Source organism: Aethalodelphis obliquidens, unplaced genomic scaffold, assembly GCF_003676395.1.
Source record: "Aethalodelphis obliquidens isolate GAN/ISIS:26980383/991018 unplaced genomic scaffold, ASM367639v1 scaffold123, whole genome shotgun sequence".
NCBI classification, from domain to species: domain Eukaryota; kingdom Metazoa; phylum Chordata; class Mammalia; order Artiodactyla; family Delphinidae; genus Aethalodelphis; species Aethalodelphis obliquidens.
In genome coordinates, this window is record NW_020838067.1 from 446,189 (window position 1) to 464,204 (window position 18,016).

Genomic DNA, 18,016 nt, shown 5'->3' on the forward strand with positions numbered 1-18,016 from the left:
GAACCTCATAGGTGTAAGTGCTGTGAGGACATGTGTTCCAGGAGGGTGCAGAGGGAGAGTACTGTGGGCTTGGGGCCTTGCAACAAGCCAGAAACAGAAGGAGAAGTCACCCTGGGTGCGGAGCCGAGCTGTCTGCCCACTGGCTGGGGCGCATCCTCCGGCCCCAGGGAGCATCTTGGACTGTCCTGGTGGTCACACTCGGGCTTGCCTGCGGCTCGAGAGGAGGTGGTGAGGCCGGGCCCAGCAGTGCTGGCAGATCGCGGAAGCACACCGCGTTGGCTGTTGCCATTCTGGGTACATTTAACCGATGGGAGGTACCATCAGGTCTTTCTGCTGTGGGTGCAGGCTGCGTGTCACAGCAAGAGAGGTCACAGTGCCCCAGGAGCCACCACGTCATCACGGCCCGGGTACCCTCTCCTGCGGACCCAGTCACACTCAGCAGCAGGAGGAGGATGTTCCGGAAGCCCCAGCACAGATCCTCTGACATCCCTCTGCCTGGACGGCACCAGGGCCTGTGGCTGGGCCAGCCCTCGGCACAGGGAACCGGGAGCGCTCCGTTGGCTGGAGCTGGGGCTCTTTTCTAATCACGTTTGCGGGGAGGTGGGGGTGGGCGTCCGGAGAGAGCTAGGACTGTCAGGAAGTATTAATTCTCTCAGTGGTGGAGTGTGGGGTGTTCCCACACGTCCAAGGACTTCTCCACACCAGCTGCGTGTCCTACAGTTCAGCTCAGTTGTGACACTGTCTACCCGAGGTGGCATCAGATCCCCAGGTTAAGGGCTTGGTCCCATCGGGCTGCCCCCCCCGACCTCTCCCCCAACTTCAGATGCCAGTTGAAGCCAGGTTGTCACGTGTGCTTCTGACCCACCGGCTGTAGATGAGAGGTTCCCACGGCCCCCTCCTCAGGTTGGATTAACTTGCTAGAGCAGCTCAGAGAACTCAGAGGAACACTTGACTTACTAGATCATAGGCTTCTGATAAGAGGCGTGGCTCAGGAGCAGCCAGACGGAAGAGACGCTCTGGGGAGGGTGGGGGAAGGCCCCCGAGCTTCCACGCCCCCCCCCCCCCCCCCCCCCCCCCCCACCCAGCCTCCACGCCTTCCCAGCCTGGGCGCTCTCTGAACCCACTCCTTCGGGGTTTCTGTGGAGGGTTCCTTATGCGGGCGTGATTGACTACATCACGGCCACTGGCGACTGATTCCGCCTCCAGCCCCCCTGCCTTCCCGGAAGGTCAGGGGCTGGGACCCACGTTCCAGGCCTCTGATCACACGGCGGCTCCACTGGCACCCAGCCCCATCCTTGGGTGGTTTCCCAGAGTCAGCTCATCAGCATAAGGAAAGACACCTTCATCCCTCTCAGCAGAGGAAGTTCCAAGGGTTTTGGGAGCTCCGTGCCAGGAACGGTGGGCAAAGACCAAATACGTCTTTCTTGTTGTAAACCGTGATGTCATGTCAGGAATGGGGTGGGGAACAGCTGTAGCAGCGTCTGACACCACGTGCCCCCGGGGCCACGGCCGGGACACCAGGAGCTCCCCGAGCTCCACAGAAGGAAGCTGGATGGTGTGAGGGCTCTGCTTGGACACCCCTCCCGGGGTGGGGGGAGGGCTCTGCCCAGGTGTGCGGATCACGCAGCAAGCATGTGAGACACGCAGGTTGAACTGGGCCCTCGGGAAGGAGCAGCCATGTAGGATCCTCGCCCCTGGGAAACGTCCAGTCTAGTGGGAAGACAGACTTGAACCAGAAACTGAAAACGGCCAAACCGTTACAGTGAATGTGAGCCGGAGGCAAAGAGAATGTGCCTGGGATGCAGAGGCCATGGTGTCGGCCGAGGGAGCAGCTGGGCTGAGCCAGGCGGGCAGGAGGCGGCACTGGACGTGGTGAGGATGAGCGAGCCGCGTGCACGCACCGCAGGAGGCCGTGGACCAGGGGCCTGCCCAGTGACGCCGAAACTGAGACGGAGCCCCAGGAGCTGTAGGGATGGGTGCTGTGCTCTGACCTGTGGCCGTCTGGTGGAGAATCCTGACGCAGGGAGACCCCTGGTGAGGACAGGCAGGCAGCCCGACAACCTGGTGGGAAGGACCCTGGTTGGGGACATGCAGGGTTAATCGGTGTGGATGGAGCAAAAGCGTTGGCGCCTGGGACAGTTACCCAGTAGGCATGGCAGCCTGCAGGGGTGGACTGTCACCTGGAATGTGGTCACCACAGCGAAAGGGATTCACAGCCTCCCTCCCTCCTGCCTCCGGTCCAGGTGTGGGTTTCTTGGCAGGAAGGGTATCTTTAGAGGGAAGAAGACACATCCTGCCTGGATTCGCCCGGACGTCTGGGGGGACGGTGCCCCCTGCCAGAGCTCTGAGGACCCGCGGGCCCCGTGGCTGCCTTCACATTGCAGGTGTCCATGACTCCTTGTTGGGGCCCTGCTTTTGATCAGTGCCCACTTGCTCGTGCAGTTGGCGCCGCCATTCCCTTTTAGGAACTCACCTGCTTCCTGTCGTGTGTCCCTGGGTGGGATTGCAGTGGCCTCTTCCCCTGCTCTGGTCCAGGCAGGGGCTGGGCACGTGGCCCAGGCAGCCAGTCGCGCCCTGGAGCAGGACCTGCAGTGCTGGGTGAGTGGGAGGCCGCTGATGGGGAGGACCACGTCCCACACCTCCACGTGCCTGCAGTGCCGGGCGAGTGGGAGGCCGCTGATGGGGAGGACCGTGCCCCACACCTCCACGTGCCCTGGGCATGGGCTGAGCAGACACAGACACGTGGCTGGTGTGGAAGGCGAGGTGAGGCCGATCGGGCCTGCTCTGCGCGTTGCCCGGGCAGAGGTGAGCGAGGCCGCCGCCGTCACCTTCACTTGGTCGGTGTGGTCGCAGCTTCTTTAGCGGAGGTAGCCTCAGAACTGTGCTTTGGAGGGTTTAAAGTAAGAGCAGAAAGACGGGGAGAAGAACCTGAGGGGAGCAGAGCGGCTTCTCCCTCCTCCCCTGAGTGCCCGCCAGGCGGGACGAGGGAGCCTGCCGGGCGGAGTGCTGAGGCTGGATCCAGCCTGGGCCCCAGGCTCGTGCCCCGACCCTGCACCTGCAGCCTCGTCTAGAGGGTGCTGAGCGCGCTGACATTTAGCACGCTCTTTGCTCTGACGTTTACAGTATGGACTTTTCAGTCCTCTTCTGCACGAGGGAATAATTGAGCTCATTACTGGGAAAAGTTCATAAAACTAATAACAAGGAAAGGTAATAATTTTTATAACCTACTCCTGAGGACCGAAGTGTTCCCGTTGCCTGCCCAGCGGCGCTGCGGTGAGCTGCCGAGTGTTGATGCGTGTTCCTGCGCGTGCGTGTGTCTGACCCCGAGTTCCTGTGCCCGAGCACAGTGAGGCCGAACAAACAGCGGAGCTGGGAGCAGAGAAAGGTTTCTTGCGAGGAGACAGATGGCTCAACCACAATCTCCTGAACTCCCCGAAGGGTTTCAGCAAAGTGCTTTTCAAGGCCAGGTGAGGGAGGGGAGTCGCAGGGTGTGTGATCAGCGGGCGCGCGGTTCTCTGATGGAACACTGGCTGATGGTGGGTAGCAGGGTGGGGTCACGGGCTAATATCGTCAGTCCTCAGGCTCCAGGAGGCCTGGGGGCTGCTCGTCATCAAGTAGTTACCATGTTCCATTTGGTGGGGATTTTCACATCTGTAAAACAACTCAGGAGTGTGCAATAGATACTGTTTTCTGGGTGCTTCTGAGAGGAACTAGAGCAGAGGAGGGGAAGGGCCTGCCCTGGGAGGGCCCCGTAGAGTCCTGCTCGGTTGCACGAGGGCTGCGGAGCCTCAGGTGTAGCTGGGGTGGAGGCCTGGGCATCAGCGGGGCCTGTGTGACGTGTGCTTCCCTCTGAATCGGGGAGGAAGTTTGGAGCCCAGATCCCACGTTCCAGAGAGGAATATGAAAGAACAGAGCGGTTTCTTGGCCTCGGTCTTCTGGTGTGAGAGCTTTACAAACCCAGGGGATGGAGCAGCGAAGGCCTGGCAGAGCCTTCCTTTAGGGAGAGCGAGACTTACGACCCTGCCTGTTGGATTCCTGAGCGTATTATTAGGAGTGTGAAACTGCAGTACACCTGATAGAAAGTACAAACTTCCATCTCTTTTCTTTTCCAGTGAGCGATTCTTTTATGACGTTATATGTATGTTCTCTGGGTGCCTGTCGTATGTCAGGCACTGGGTTAGTTTATTGATAAAGCTGCTGTCCCCGAGAGGCTCTGTGCTTAGGGTAGTTCAGCGTTCTCACGAGTGGCTGCACAGAAGACCACGTGATCCCAGCACAGTGCCTCCCCTTCGGGAGTTGATCATCTAAGGAACAAGACGCACAGAGGTGCAGGAGGGGAGAAGTAGAAAGAAAGTCTGCTGCTGAGGTCAAACCAAAAGGAATCTGCCCAGGCCCAGGGGGCTCCTGGTGTTCAGGGCTGTCCCTCCGCAGGCAGGCGGGGCCTCCACAGGCCTGGTGTAAGGGCTGCCCCGCCCTGCCCGCGGCCACCCCCCTCCACCCCAGTCACATCTGCTCAGAGGGCGGTGGTAGAGCTGGTGGGGGGGGGTGGCGGTGCACTTCATTCTTTTAGGGAATTGGAGCAGTCAGTTAGAAGGGGTAGCGTGAGGCCTCCTGGGTTCCTACTTTCCTTGTTCAGGTCAAAGTTAAAATCACTCGGCCTGTGGTTAAAGGATATGACAATTCTTAGAGAAAGGAAAACTATAGGTAGGCTTGTGTGAAAACTGGTTCAACCATATTTTAAGCTGGTTACACATCAAAAAAACCCTTTGGTTTTATTTCGCATATACTTTATACAAACTGGGGGTGGAGGGAGGGCGTGAACCCAGATGCGGACTAAGAGCTGGCGCCAGGTTCACGGCTGGCCCTCAGCACATCAGGCCTGTGTCATGACGCTGCAGGGGTCGCGGGGACCGAGGAGGGAGCCTGGCACGAGTTGGGGCCCGTCACTGTGCTCCCCCGATCCCCGGGCACTCTGTGAGTTGCTGGAAAAGTTAAAATTTATTCTTCTCTGCTTCACCTCCACCCGGGGACCAGGACACAGAGTCCACGGAACTGACCTTAGGACAGATCTGCGCATTTCCTGCCTCCATACGTCCATTTATTTGGGGGCAGATGCCTTGGGCCTTCCGCACAGGTGGTGTGGGCGTGGCGGGCGGGGCGCGGAACAAGGGAGGGCTCCCGGTTCAGCCTGGCCTTGGGCAGACGCCCACCCGCACCCTCTGCTCTCTGCGCCTTTGGCCCGGCTGCCCAATGCTGTGCGCCAGGACCACCTGGGGACTCAGTAAAAATATACGTACTTGGATCTTGGGCTGGAAACAGTGGATTTGACGCCAGCATCCACATTGCTAACAGCCCCCGTGGTGCTGGTGCAGCAGGCCCGGAGCCGGCTCCTGGACCGGCGTTGGGAGCCCGGGGACCCCCCAGTTTTCGGCCCTTTTTGCTGCTGTGCCCCGCGAGATGTGGTGTATCCCACGGGTGACGCGGCTCCCGTGGTCCTAGAGGGCAGGGGCTGTGCTGTGTGACACGAGCTCCAGGTGACCGGTCCTGATGCAGCTCCTTCCCAGATGGACGCCTTGGTCAGACTTCCCGGCCTCAAAGGGAATCGGGAGCCCCTCGCTGAGGAGAGCAAGGAAAGAGGCCGCTCTGTGCTGGAGCCAGGCCTGGAGGAGCTGGGCGAGCAGGGCTCGGCGCTGGGGGGCGGGCGAGCGTAGACTGTGGCCGGAGCCGGGCAGGGATGGCCAGGTGCACCCCCTGGCCCCCGCAGGGACCTGACATGTGTGCAGCCGGACCCTGGGGCCTGGCCGTGTGAGGTTGGAGGCACGTGGCGGGAGCGGAAGGAAACCCCATCCAGGCACGTTGGACTCACTGTCCGGCCCGAGCGCGGAGGCTGCTGCCCGTCTAGGCGCCTCCCCGTCGCCGGGAGCCCCGTGGGCCCCGCAGAGCTGAGGGCGGGCCAGCAGCGTCACCCGGGAAGCTCGTTGGGCTCTTGTTTCCTGTCCGGCTGTCCAGCCCACAGGGGCACCGGGGTGCGTCCTTAGGTGGAAAAGTCCTGTTTTCCTTCAGCTGTTGTGCACATTTTCACCACCTGGAAGGCGAGGCGGCGGGCGGGGCACGAGCAGGGAGGAGGGGGCACCTGTGGCGAGTGGACAGCGGGTGGCCCTTCCCTCTGAAGTGGGGCCGACGCTCTGGGTGCCCAGCAAGGTGCCTTCGGTGCCTTTGGGTGAGAGGCTGGGGCTCCAGGGGCTTCGCAGCCCGGCCATCTACCGGGTCTGAGGGGCATCTGCTGGTGACGCCAGAGGCTGGAGACCCTCCTTAGTGCTGACCTCGAGAGGCAGATGGCTGACGCGGTGCCTTCCTGGTGCCACTGCGTCTTAGTAGCAGGGCATGCATCACCGGGCACGTCCGTTAGTGCCGGGGATGAGCGCCGAGCCAGTGGTGGGCTGGATCCAGGGCGCTGAGGGCAGGCTTCCCTTCTAGGCCTCTCCAGGGACTCGGCTGCTGGCCTCAGCCAGGCTCCTGGGCACCTGGGTGCCTGATGGGCCCCCAGGGCCCGGGACGCAGCCTCCCTTGGGGAAACGCAGCCCCGGAGGCTGACCTGGGCCGTCTGATGGGCACTGGGGCTGAGGTGGCAACTTACTGACCTCCCGTGTCGTCCCTTGTGAGGCCCAGGGCCTGGCTCAGAGTCTGGGGCCTCCCTGTCTTGAGTGGGTCTCTTGCGGCCTGGGCGAGCCTGACAGCGGGGGATACCCGGCACCCCTGTGTGTACTCCGTGCCCGTGGGTCCTGAGGGGTTGTCCGCCTGCCTGGCCCGTGGGTCCTGAGGGGCCGGCCCTCCACCTGAGCCCTGTGGGTCCTGAGGGGCCGTCCGTCCACCTGAGCCCCGTGGGTCCTGAGGGGCCGGCCCTCCACCTGAGCCCCGTGGATCCTGAGGGGCCGGCCCTCCGCCTGGCCTGTGGGTCCTGAGGGGCCGGCCCTCCGCCTGGCCTGTGGGTCCTGAGGGGCCGGCCCTCCGCCTGAGCCCCGTGGGTCCTGAGGGGCCGGCCCTCGGCCTGGCCTGTGGGTCCTGAGGGGCCGGCCCTCCGCCTGGCCCGTCCTGGCAGCGGCCTGTGTCCCTTTTCTGCCCCTGGGGTGGAGCTGGGCCGGCGCCTGCCTGCTTCTACGCCTGCTCCAGGATGCCAGCAGGCTGGGGAGAGGGGAAGGCCATGGGTTATCTTCAGTGTGTTGATGTGGTTTTCTCACAGTCTTTGGGGGGCTGCCGTTCTGCCTGCTCCTTTCGGTTTCAGATTTGTCAGCAGACCGTGTCTGCCTCGCGGGTGGACGCCATTGCTGGCTGCTGGCAGGCAAAGCATGGGAAGGGGGCTGTTTGGCTGAGAAACCCAGCAGTGGGGCAGGGGAGAGCCCCAGGTCTTCACTAACCCCCATGTCTGCTCAGTGGCCAAGCCAGGTCCCCGTCTTGTGTGAGTGTCTGGGTCAGCACGGCATGTGCGCCCATCGGGACAAGTTTGGCTGTAACAGAAGCCCGGGTGCGGTGGCTTCAACGGTGGGGGTGTGTTTATTTCAAGGACAAGTCGTTGGGCAGAAGGCCTGGCAGGCGCTGTGGCTCGGAGCAGGGTCCCTGTCCTCCTTCCCTCTTGATCCGGCGGCCTCCTCAGGGCTGCAGGGTGGCTACTGTGCCTCCAGGCATCACGGCAGTTTTCCAGTTGGGAAGAAGGAAGGACCCAAAGCCTTTCCTAGTGAGGTTTTGTTGTTTTATGTGGGAGGGGCAGCCTCCCTAGGGGCCTCCTCGGCAGAACGGGGTCCTAGGGCCACCTCTGGCTGGAAGCGGGGTTGCGGTGGTGATTTTAGGTGGACATTTGACACCCCCAGATCAAGGAAGGGGCTGGGCACTGGTCGGGCGGTGGGCTGGAAGGCTCCCTGCTGCGGGACCTGGGGGCCTGGGTGCAGAGTCTCTATGGACACGGCACAGCCTGCGCCAGCCTCATTTCCTCCCATGTCCAGTGGGAGCGTCTGGAGCTGCTGGGAGCAGGCGCAGCGTCCAGCTCGCCGTCTGGCTGGTGGGGGCAGGGGTGCCTGCACCCTCTGCGTCCGGCCCGCCTCCCCCAGGATGAGGGGAGGAGGAGCTGCGTCTGGAGGCGGCAGTGGGGGTGATTCTGCGCGGAGGGGACGCTGCACGAGGGCTGAGGTCTCGTCCTCCTTCCCGAGGAGCCGGCACCCCTCACCTGGGCTCCTTCGTTCTGAAGCCGACCTAGGCTCCCACGGGGCCCTGCGCTCTCCTGACTCCCAAGGGTGTGGGGTGGAGGGGCCGTGCTCTCATCGAAGCCCAGGTGGGAGTGCTTCCTGGGCCCCAGGCTCTCGAGAGGCTGAGGGAGCCCGCCGCCTGCGTTCTTCCCCACGCAGGCAGCGTCTCCCACTGCTGGACGAGTCAGTAGGCTTTCTAAGGGAGGATTCCGGCGCCCTGTGCTTTGCTAGGACCGGGAGTCAGGGGGGGTGGTTACTGTGTGAGGCCTTTCCATGATGCCCCTGGGCCACCCGGCCCTGCCGCCCTCTAGCCTGGGCTTGGCCCCTTGTCCCTTTGCTCCTGCTAACTCTGCCCTCTGGGCCCTCCCCTAACGCACCTGGTGGCCTCTGCCCACAGGGCTGCACCCTTGCCCCACGGCCGCTCCGTCCTTCCCCTCCTGTCCCTGGGCTGTCGGTGTGCAGCCACGGATGACGGCACGGATAGGCTCTGGGTGTCAGACGGTGTGCAGCACAGCTGTTTGTGGCCGGCCAGTGGACTCAGGGCCGCCCTTGTCTACCCACTGCCACGCTGGCCATAAATAGAAGCACATTGTGGGCACCCTGGGGAATGTCAAGCAGCTGCGGGCTGGCACGGGAGCCCATCGTGTGCTTACCCTCCTTGGGGAGGGTTCCTGAGCCTGGAGTAGCTGGTCTGTGGCGGGTGCCCCGTCTTCCTTTGTCCCTTAGACTGTCTGGGGGGCTGCCTTGGTGTTCGCTCCAGAGCGGAGGGCTTTGCACCTCAGGGTTCCCAGCCCCAGCCGCTGCTGGGCCCCTCGACTGGGGCCGGGCCGGCCTGGGGGCCGCCGGGGGCCAGGTACCTGCCCGAGAGCCTCACCTCAGGCCGGGTCGCTTGGCCCAGTTTCTGGCCCTGGTCCCAGCCCGAGTGGAAGCCCCTTCATGACTGCAGGCGGCCACTGGGACCACTGGCTCCTCTTCTAAGGCGCTCTAAGCTTCCGGAGCCGTTTTCTTTTTTCGCTTTCACCTTGTCTCCTTCTTCTCCTTGAGACCAGCTGGTGCTGCCCCGGGTTTCATGACTGGGGTCTGAAGCCCGGGAGCAGATGACTCACTGGAAGGTCTGGGTCTTGCTCTGGTCAGGGGTGGTACTGCAGCAATCGCTGGAGGCTTGGGTCGGCTGTGTTCTCTGCTCCACGTGTGGGGTCTTCCTGCACCTCAGTTTCCCCCCCATATGGTGGTGGTGAGGATGCCCGCAGCTCAGAGGTGTAGTGGGGATTAAACGAGGTGTATTTTAGCCTCTAGGAAGATGTCCGCGCTTAGTCGGTCCTCAGCAAAAACTGCACCTGGCCGTTTCTCAGCCAGGCGTGAGCTGAAAGCCTTCCTCGCCGTCGGTGTGAGGCTTATGCTCCGCAGCTCCCCAGCCGTTGTTAGTGCTCTGCTGTCTCGTGGCTCTCCTGACCTTGACCCCAGGCGTCTGCCCGACCCAGAAGGGTTCGGCCCCTCCTTCCCTTTGTCTTCCTGTGTGGCCCCACACCCGCTTCCTGTGCACCTGGGCCTGGGCTCCCAGGGCCACCGCAGGGGGTCACGCTGGGCCGGAGGGTCTTGGGCTCTGACTCTGTCACTGCTGCTGGCTCGCCCCTCTCTTCGCCCTGTTCCAGGGGCCCCTGTGCCCCCCACCCGGCGCTGTGCCGAGCCCTGTCCACACCTGCTGGCCCAGTCCTGGCTGGGCTTTCTTCGTCCTGGCCTCGCCTCCCTCTCTTCCCCTTGGAGTTGCTCTGTCCCCTCCGCCTGCTGTCTGAAGTGCCCCCGCCCTCTGCTGCAGTGTCTTGAGATCAGAGTTTGCTTCTCAAACTCCTTGAAGTTTGCTTTTCACGGCCATTGATACTTCGTTCTCAGAAACAACAGATCTGGTGACTCTCCTTCACGTTTCCTCCGTGGGGTCAGCGAGGGCTTCTCTGGGGGGCGGGCCTGGGAGTCAAGGCCTGGAGGAACAGGAGGGGCAGAGCCCGGGGCCTGGGGCCGGGGGTCGGTGAGCTGGGGCACTGCCAACGCAGTGTGGGGACGGGGCCGGGCCACCGTGGAGGGGCTTGTGGGCCTGGGGGGCGTGCAGCTTGGGTGCAGTAGGGACCCCCAGGAAGGTTTTCACAAGGTGCTGCTGTATGGAGAACAGTCCTGCTGAGAGGCCATGGCGGCCTGGACAACGGACGGCGGCCAGTGGGTGGGAGGAATGGGGGGAGGAGTGGACAGGTGGGGGAGGGAGAGGAAGAAGGAAGGCTTGTGCGGGGGTCTCAGTGCCGCCAGGGGGGCCGGGGAGTGCGCCCTCTCTGGCCTCCTGCCTGTCCCCATTCCCAAATAGGCGAGCTGTGCAGGGGGGTCCCGGTGTGCAGGAGGGCAGAGAGCAGGTACGTGAGGAGGAGGCCCCCAGGGGCATGCGCTCCTCCCGGTAACAGTGCAGGGTGGGGGGTGGTCTGGCGGTTCCTTGTCCCAGGAGGGGGAAGGGACCATAGTGCACGTGCCCACTCAGTAGTTTGAGGGCCAGATCCAGGCGCCCTCCTGGACGAGCCTTGTTGCCCAAGGTGGCCGCGTGGCCGTGCCTAGCTGCAGGCTGGGGACAGCGGGAGACCTTCTCTGGGGCCCCCACAGAGTCCCCCCTCATCTGCTTGTGCCCTGCCTTCTGCTCAGGGCCTAACGGCTGTGGGTACTGCCCAGACGGAGCCCTCCAGCAGAGCGTGTGCAGAGCAGCCGTCTTCGCCCTGGCCCTGGGCCCTCGGTCACTCGCTGTCACTGTGCTGCTGTGACAGCACTCTGTTCTGCACATCCGGCAGCGCCTGCGGCAGGCGCCGTGCCCCCAGCTCCGCCCGGACTCCACACGGCTGTGCGGGAGCAGAGGTGTCCCCGAAGAGTGCACTGTTTTTGGCTGTCCCTTCCCAGTGGCCATTGGCCGTCCAGGCAGCTGCCTGGGGGCTTCTGCAGAGGCCTGTTGTTGTGAAGAGGCCCCGTCGGGAGGCTGAGTGTGCTGCGGCCCGCGGCTGTTCCTGGGCCACCCGCCCACAGTTGGGCCCCGGCCAGGTCTCAAAGAGGAACGGTGATTTCCAGCAGGTCAGGTGGAGTCAGACAGGGGAAGTCCTCCTGGGCTGGAGCAGGATGCGAGGGGCGGGACTGAGGTCGCGTCCGAGCTGGCCTGGCTGAGGACGGCAGCCTCTGCAGTGCGAGGCCCTGGCTCAGCCCCGGCTCAGCCCCTCGTTCCCTCCCAGGCCCTCCCCTGAGCGAGTAGAGCCACGGGCTTTCGTGCTAACTCTCCTGCCCTAGCCTGAGCCTCGTGCGTCCCGGTTAGCGCTGCCCCGCCTGTCGCCACAAGCGGAAAGCCCTGTGGCAGGTGCTCAGCCCCCTCCCATGCTCACCCGGGCTCTGGCGGCAGTGTCCAGGCCTAGGCTTCCCCCTCCTCCTGGGAAGACGCAGCTGACAGGGCGGCTGCTGCTCTGCTGACCCCAGCACAGCCCTCTTGACCTCCAGAGGCTCTGGAAGGCTGGCAGAGAGAGGTGGACATGGAGGGTGGCCTCGTCTTTCTTGCCCTCTGGTTTTCCCTGGAGCCCCCAGGACTGCAGAAGGGATTGTGGTTCTCCCTTTCGTCCACCCTGCGGCCCCGTGGGGCTGGTGTTTGCCCCCGGCCTGTCCTGGCACTCCCTTGCTCTTTCTCCCTGAGAAGAATTTGCCTGTGTTGCCCTAACTTGATTCCTGTCTCTGCTCCCTTGGGGGTGCTGGGGATTCTGCTCCTTTGCTGGGCCCTCTGGCCAGAACAGTCCTGAGTGTCTAGGATCTTAGTGTGGAGAATTTTTAATTGTTTGGTTACGTCCAGCAGCTGACATTGGAGGCTGTGGCCTGGCCTGGGCTCCGGTGCCAGACTGCCTGGGACAAGTCCTGCGTCCTGGCTGTGCTCCTTGGTCGTCACTTAATCTCTCGTGTCCCTTCTCTTAAAGGGGGCGGTGGTCGTGCCTGGTCAGTCCCTAGGTCTTCTGCAGAGTCTCGAGATAATGCAGGGAAGGTGCTGGGGGGTACTGGGCACACGGCAGGCTGAACGTTGCTCTCGCGTGGCTCAGTGGGGGCAGGGGTGGGGGGCGCATGAGTTCCTGCTGTCCCCCCGCCCCAGACGCGCCCCTCACGCCTCATGAAGCTCTCTCCTTTGAGGCCCTGGAAAGGGGTTTCTGTTCTGAAGAGTTCACGGCAGGCTTTGGACCAGACAGATCTGGTACTTGGTACCTGGTACCTGCCGTTGCATCGCCTGTGCTGCTGGGGCTGGGGGTTCAGGTCGGTGCTGCTTGTGCGGATTTGATAAGGTGGGGAAGAACCCAGCGACCCCATTCTGCTTCTCATCCGTCACTGGAGCAGGCGGAATGACTGTGGTGGTTACCACAGCCAGCATCCTAGTGCCCTTGGTGATGGGAGCCTGAGGCCGAGTCCTGGAGCCTCTTCCTGTCGTGCATGTTCGGCCCACAAGGTGGCAGTCCTGGGCCGCGCTGGCTGGGACGACGGTTGCAGGGAGCAGGCCTGGGCAGGGGGAGGGCCTGGATCTAGCTGAGGGGCTTGAAAGGCCCCTCGTCCTGCCTGACCTTCCCCTGCCCCCTTCACCTTCTGCCAGGAGAGCTAGGCCTTGGCCTCTGTCCGTCCCCGGGCCTCCCTTTGTTGTGCTGCTCTGGGGGTGGGTCCCGATCCCCCAGTGGGGCTGCCCAGAGGGACAGGGGTGCAACCTGTCTTCCCTCCCAGTGGGGCTGCCCGGGGGAGGGCTCCCCTCTTCTCCTGCTGTATTCTCACCCAGAAAGTCGCTGGCGTCCTGTAGAGGAGGGACAGTGGGGACCAGATGAGGGATGGGAAGTGTTGGGGTTTCCCGCTGGGCTGAGCTGTGCTCCGGCTCGCAGCTGCCCGCCGCTTTGCTCCTGGAGCAGCTGAGTCACTGCTTTCCTGGCCACATACTGAGGTTGGGGCCAGAGAAGAGTCTGCGGTCCTCGTCCCGGTGCTCTTCCCAGCCGGCATTTGGGGGCGACGTGGGGCTCCCTCCACAAGCGCCTCCTGCAGGGCCAGGCCACCGCACGTGCCTTCTTCTCAGCTCCCTTTTGCAAAACGAGCAGATTCTGACTTTGCTGTGGGTGGACAGATGCTGCGGTTTTGGCAGCCCTGGGATTTTTCAAGGCCCAGGGAAGTCAGCTAACAGCAACGACGGGAACTTCCCACGGCGAATAGCTGTTGGGTTTCAGGACCCTCCAGCTGGCCTCCGAACGTCGACTTTCCTGCTGAAACCAAGATCCTGGTGGCTCCTGCCGCCCTTTCCCAGAGGCCGAAGAGGAGGGGTCTGCAGGCGCTCAGCTGGGGGGCTGTGGCCCCTGCTCACCTGCCGTAGCTCCTTCCAGGCCACTGGCCGCCGGGGTGGGTCCTGGGCAAACACTGCAGAGCTTGTGAGTCGGGGCCTTGTCGGGCCTGGAGACCAGCAGCTCCTGCCTCTCTCCCACCTCCCCTTCCCTCCAGCAGGCAGGCACTCTGCCCAGAGCCTTCGTGGGCCGACTTCCACACCGGTGGGGAATCAGGGCCTTTGGGCTTTCTTCTCTCTCCCCAGTGGGCCACAGCACTCCAGCGTGCGTCTCGAGTCTGAGCCCCCAGACCTGGGGCCACCCGAGAGACCCAGCGGGGCGTCTTCCCTGGGGGTGGGGGATGGTGTCCCCGTTCTGGGTGGAGAGTTCCTGGCAGCACAGACGTCCCTGTGGCCCTGGGCTTTAATCTCCATCTACAGGGACACGAAGACAGGGACCTAGGCCATGTCAGTCCGAAAAGAGTCACAGCTGACACAGCGACAGGTCTCTGAGCCACAGTCTGCCCGGACCGGAGAGGGGGTGCTGAGCCACAGAAAAGCCCAGAACATCCGCCTGTGTTACTCAGACCAGCTGTGCGGCCTTGGTGCCGTGTCTGCGGGCGTCAGTGTCTCCACCTGTGCCGGGGCAGGGCGCCCCTTCACAGCCTCCCTCAGGAGACGTGCCAGCAGCCGGCTCAGGGTCAGGCCCGCACGGCGTCTCCTTTGCGGCCCGTGGAGGGTGTTCAGACCCCTGTGCACGTTGTGCCGGAACACCCCGTGGCCCCCCTGGGCTGAGCTTCTTCCGAGGTGCTGGCTGTTGGCGGAGGAGGGAGCTGGGGCAGGAGGCCAGCCCGTCCAGGAACATTCTTCCTGGCGTTTCCTCTCCAGAGTGGGCAGCTTCGAGCGGCTCAGCTGCCAGATGACAATCCCGTGTGCTCTCCCTAATTGGTGTCCAGGGGAGATTGATTTTTGCCTGTGTCACTGCTGCTGGAGCCCCGATGCCTCTCTCCTCAGGGACTACGTACCTCCAGATGAATTTTGTTTTAAGCCACTGCAGCATCCGTCCTCCACTTTTCTAGAAGGACGCGTTTAGGAGAGATGAGGGTAGGTACCTTCTGCCAATTGATCTTGGAGGCTGTCCCTTGAAAGGGTCCCAGGAGAGAAGCTGACGGTGGACGAGCAGATGGCCACCGGGAGGAAGTGAGTCTGTGGCCAGCCTTCCTGGGTCTGACAAGTGGTCATCTTCTAGACTCCTGGGGAAGGGAGCCTGCAGGAAAGTGGAGCCCCTGAGCAGACGTACGATACCCTGCCAAAGGGGGAGCCAGGGCAAGCGCAGGCGGACGTCAGGCGCAGAGGGCTCCAGGAGGGGACTGGGGAGGGGAAGGGTACAGGAAGCTCCGGCTCTCCGCACGGCCGCCCTGGCTGGCTCACGGTGGAGGGACCTCGGCGGGGAGGGGCGTGCAACTGCAGACCATCGGAGCTGGGAGCAGGTTCCCAGCCTGTCACTGGGTAGGGGACTGAGGCCCAGACGAGGTGTCGGTCCTGTCCAAGGACCTGAGCTGGTGCCCGTGTCTGAAAGCCCCGGCCTGTGTCTTGGGCTCTGGGCTGGCCACGCCGGCTGGGGTCATCTCTGAGGCTGGTCTGCATGCGTGGCCTCAGGAAGTGTCTCTCGCACCGTTCCTTGCAGTCTGGTAGTTTCCCTGAGCTCCCCAAGAACTCTGCAGTATAGCTGTATTTGAGTAGCTCTGTTTTTTGGCAGCCTGATCATTTAGACCTGACAGGTGGGCACAACTGTCTCATTAAATGCAGATGTATTTGTGTGGCTTGGGAAAAAAAGGAACATTCCGTCAGTCTAAAGCAGAATACCGGTCGTTCCTTTTATTCGTGAACTCAGCGTATGAGAGTTTGCTGTCATTACATGTATGACGTGGAAACGAAGCCTCTCTGGTCCCTCGTTGCTGTGATGTGCTCAGGTGCTGGGTGCTGTGGTGCGTCCCGGCGGGTGTGTGTGCAGACCCTCCTGTTGCCGGGGTAGGGACAGGCTCTGCAGACGCCCCAAGGCTCAAGGGCCCCTTGCCCGGAGCCCTGCAGCAGGGCTGGGCTCTAGGCGACATCCCCCTGGCCGTGTCACAGAGAAGGAGTGCAGGGCGTTGGGTTGGAGAGGGAGGACAGGTGTGCTTTCCTCTCTTCTGAGGTGGGATTCAGGCCACACGCTTTCAAGTTAGTTCACTGCATCTGCTGCCTTCACATTCTTGTGCGACCATCACCTCTACGTAGTTGCAGAGCACGTCCGTCACCCTTGCGCGGCTCTCGGGTGTGCTGTTTCCTAGGGGACGTAGCCTATGAGCAGGGGCGGGCACGAAGCGAGGAAGCCCCCGGGGAGCACCTGGGGCAGAGCTTGCCCGGTGGAGGGGACGGCGAGTGGGGCGGAGCTGCTCTGGGGACTCAGAGGACTCACCGGGAGGCCAGGAGCTGGGCACCGAGCGGGGGAGGGGGCACTGGAGGCAGGGTGGGGGCCTGCTGCAGGCACTCAGTAGGTGCTGTGTCCTCTCCGCTGCCCCGCTGGGTCCCATCACAGCTCCTTGTTTATCTCAGTCTGGTTACCTGCGTGTATCCTGTTAAGCGACGCAAGAAGGCGTGACGTGTGTCTCGTTTGTGTCCTTCTGCTCCTGCAGACTGGCTAGTGGTTACACGTCTCTACTTCTTCCTCCCATTTGTTTCCTCATGGATAAAAATCTAAAAAAACATCAAACAGTATTTATGATTTCCTTGATAAAATTGCAGTTCTACTTTTCTTGAGGGCATTGCCTCAAGAAAAAAGAGATGTGACCTGTCTGGAGAAGATCCAGGGGAAGAGACCTAACTTAGTAAAGCAGGGCTGAGGTGGTGGGGTGAGAAGGAAGCAGGGCTTCTGTGGGGACAGTGCTGACAGTGGGGCCCCTGTGCCCCGGCAGGCCAAGGCTGCGTTGTCTACAACGCACGGACTCCTTCACCAAACTCAGACCAGGGCCAGAAGGGGTTTCTCCAAGATGGAATGGGAAATGCTGGTCTTACTGAGCACAGGGCATCTTGGGGGGGACACCATGAGGTGGCACAGGCCAGAAACCTGAGCCAATTTTAAGGAAAGTTGAGATCAGAAGTGGCTGAGCAGGCTGCAGAAACAAGTGAGAATTGGCAACGGGACACAGCAGGGTGTGGTGAGGACTCCCAGGGCCCCTCCCAGCCGCCTGCTGCCCCGAGTGTGGGCCCAGGGGTGCCGAGCTGGAGGTGCGGGGCTTATGGGAACTTTTAAATGTCAGCGAGTATTCAGACTGAAAAAGAGAAGAGGAAGGAGTTGGAGGAGAAAGAAACTGTGGTATAAACAGGACGAGCCTAGAGGCTGATTATGGTCCAGGGCCCTCTGACTTCCAAACTCCGGTTCGGATGAGCCTCCCATCAGGTCTTTCGGGGGAAGACAGGCTGTCAGTAAGTTGAGGAGCTGCAGTGCAGGACCGGGTGGACTCTTCCAAAAGCCATCCGTGGCCCCGTTGTAACCTTAAGTTTGTCATCAGTAAAACAGGCCGCCAGCAGCTGCTGCTTCACGTCCACCAGGGGCCTTCTAACGTTGATTAAAAGGCGCGGTTAGATAGGGGAGACCCTCGGCGCGTTGCCAGATCGTCCTGTGGCCGTCCGTGCCCGTCAGCGGCGCTGCCCGGGGTCCCCTCCAGCCTGCAGCCGTCTGCTGTCTTTAGCTCTTCTGTAGCTCCGTTAAACCACACTCACCTCCCCGGGCCACTGTATGTTTAATTATGTAAATGGCATCACAAATCACTGTGGTGTTGAACTGCGTCTCATTTCTCAGAGCAAATCAAAGCACGTTCCACCGTGTCTTGTTGATCATCCCGCCCGGAAGTAGGCGCAGGGCACGGCGGCGGCTTTCTTCTCGGGGAAACAAGTCGGGAAGAGGGTGGTGTGTGGGGAAGGGCCTCACGGGATGGATGCAGGATTGCTCTGATGGTGACTTTCCTCTCTTAACTCAAGGTGTGCGTTTCGTGTCTCTGTTAAGCCAGCTCCTGGCAGACGTATTTACTTCACCTGGCTTTAATTCTCCAGCCACTGTGCAAGGTGGTGTCTGGGCGAGGAGGTGGCTGTCTGTGGAGGCGAGCTGGCACGCTGTCCTCTGGAGGCCCCCGAGGGAGCCCGCTCTGACCCTGGCTCAGGTTGAGGCCGGGCGCCTTCTCCCGGCAAGGCCACCATCTGTCTGGCCTGGGTCACTGACCCTGGAATTCAAGCTCCTTTTCTTGTGATGGGTCTTCAGTAAAGAAGAAGGAGCAAGACAGGAATAAAGACACAGACCTACTAGAGAATGGACTTGAGGATACGGGGAGGGGGAAGGGTAAGCTGGGACAAAGTGGGAGAGTGGCATGGACATATATACACTACCAAACGTAAGGTAGATAGCTAGTGG

General features: G+C 62.3%; 1 protein-coding gene across 3 annotated transcripts in view; it reads left to right on the top strand.

Annotated features, from left to right (window-relative positions):
• Positions 1 to 18,016, top strand: part of CHCHD6 (coiled-coil-helix-coiled-coil-helix domain containing 6) — a 125,272-nt gene that overhangs the window by 15,538 nt on the left and 91,718 nt on the right. The window lies entirely within an intron of this gene.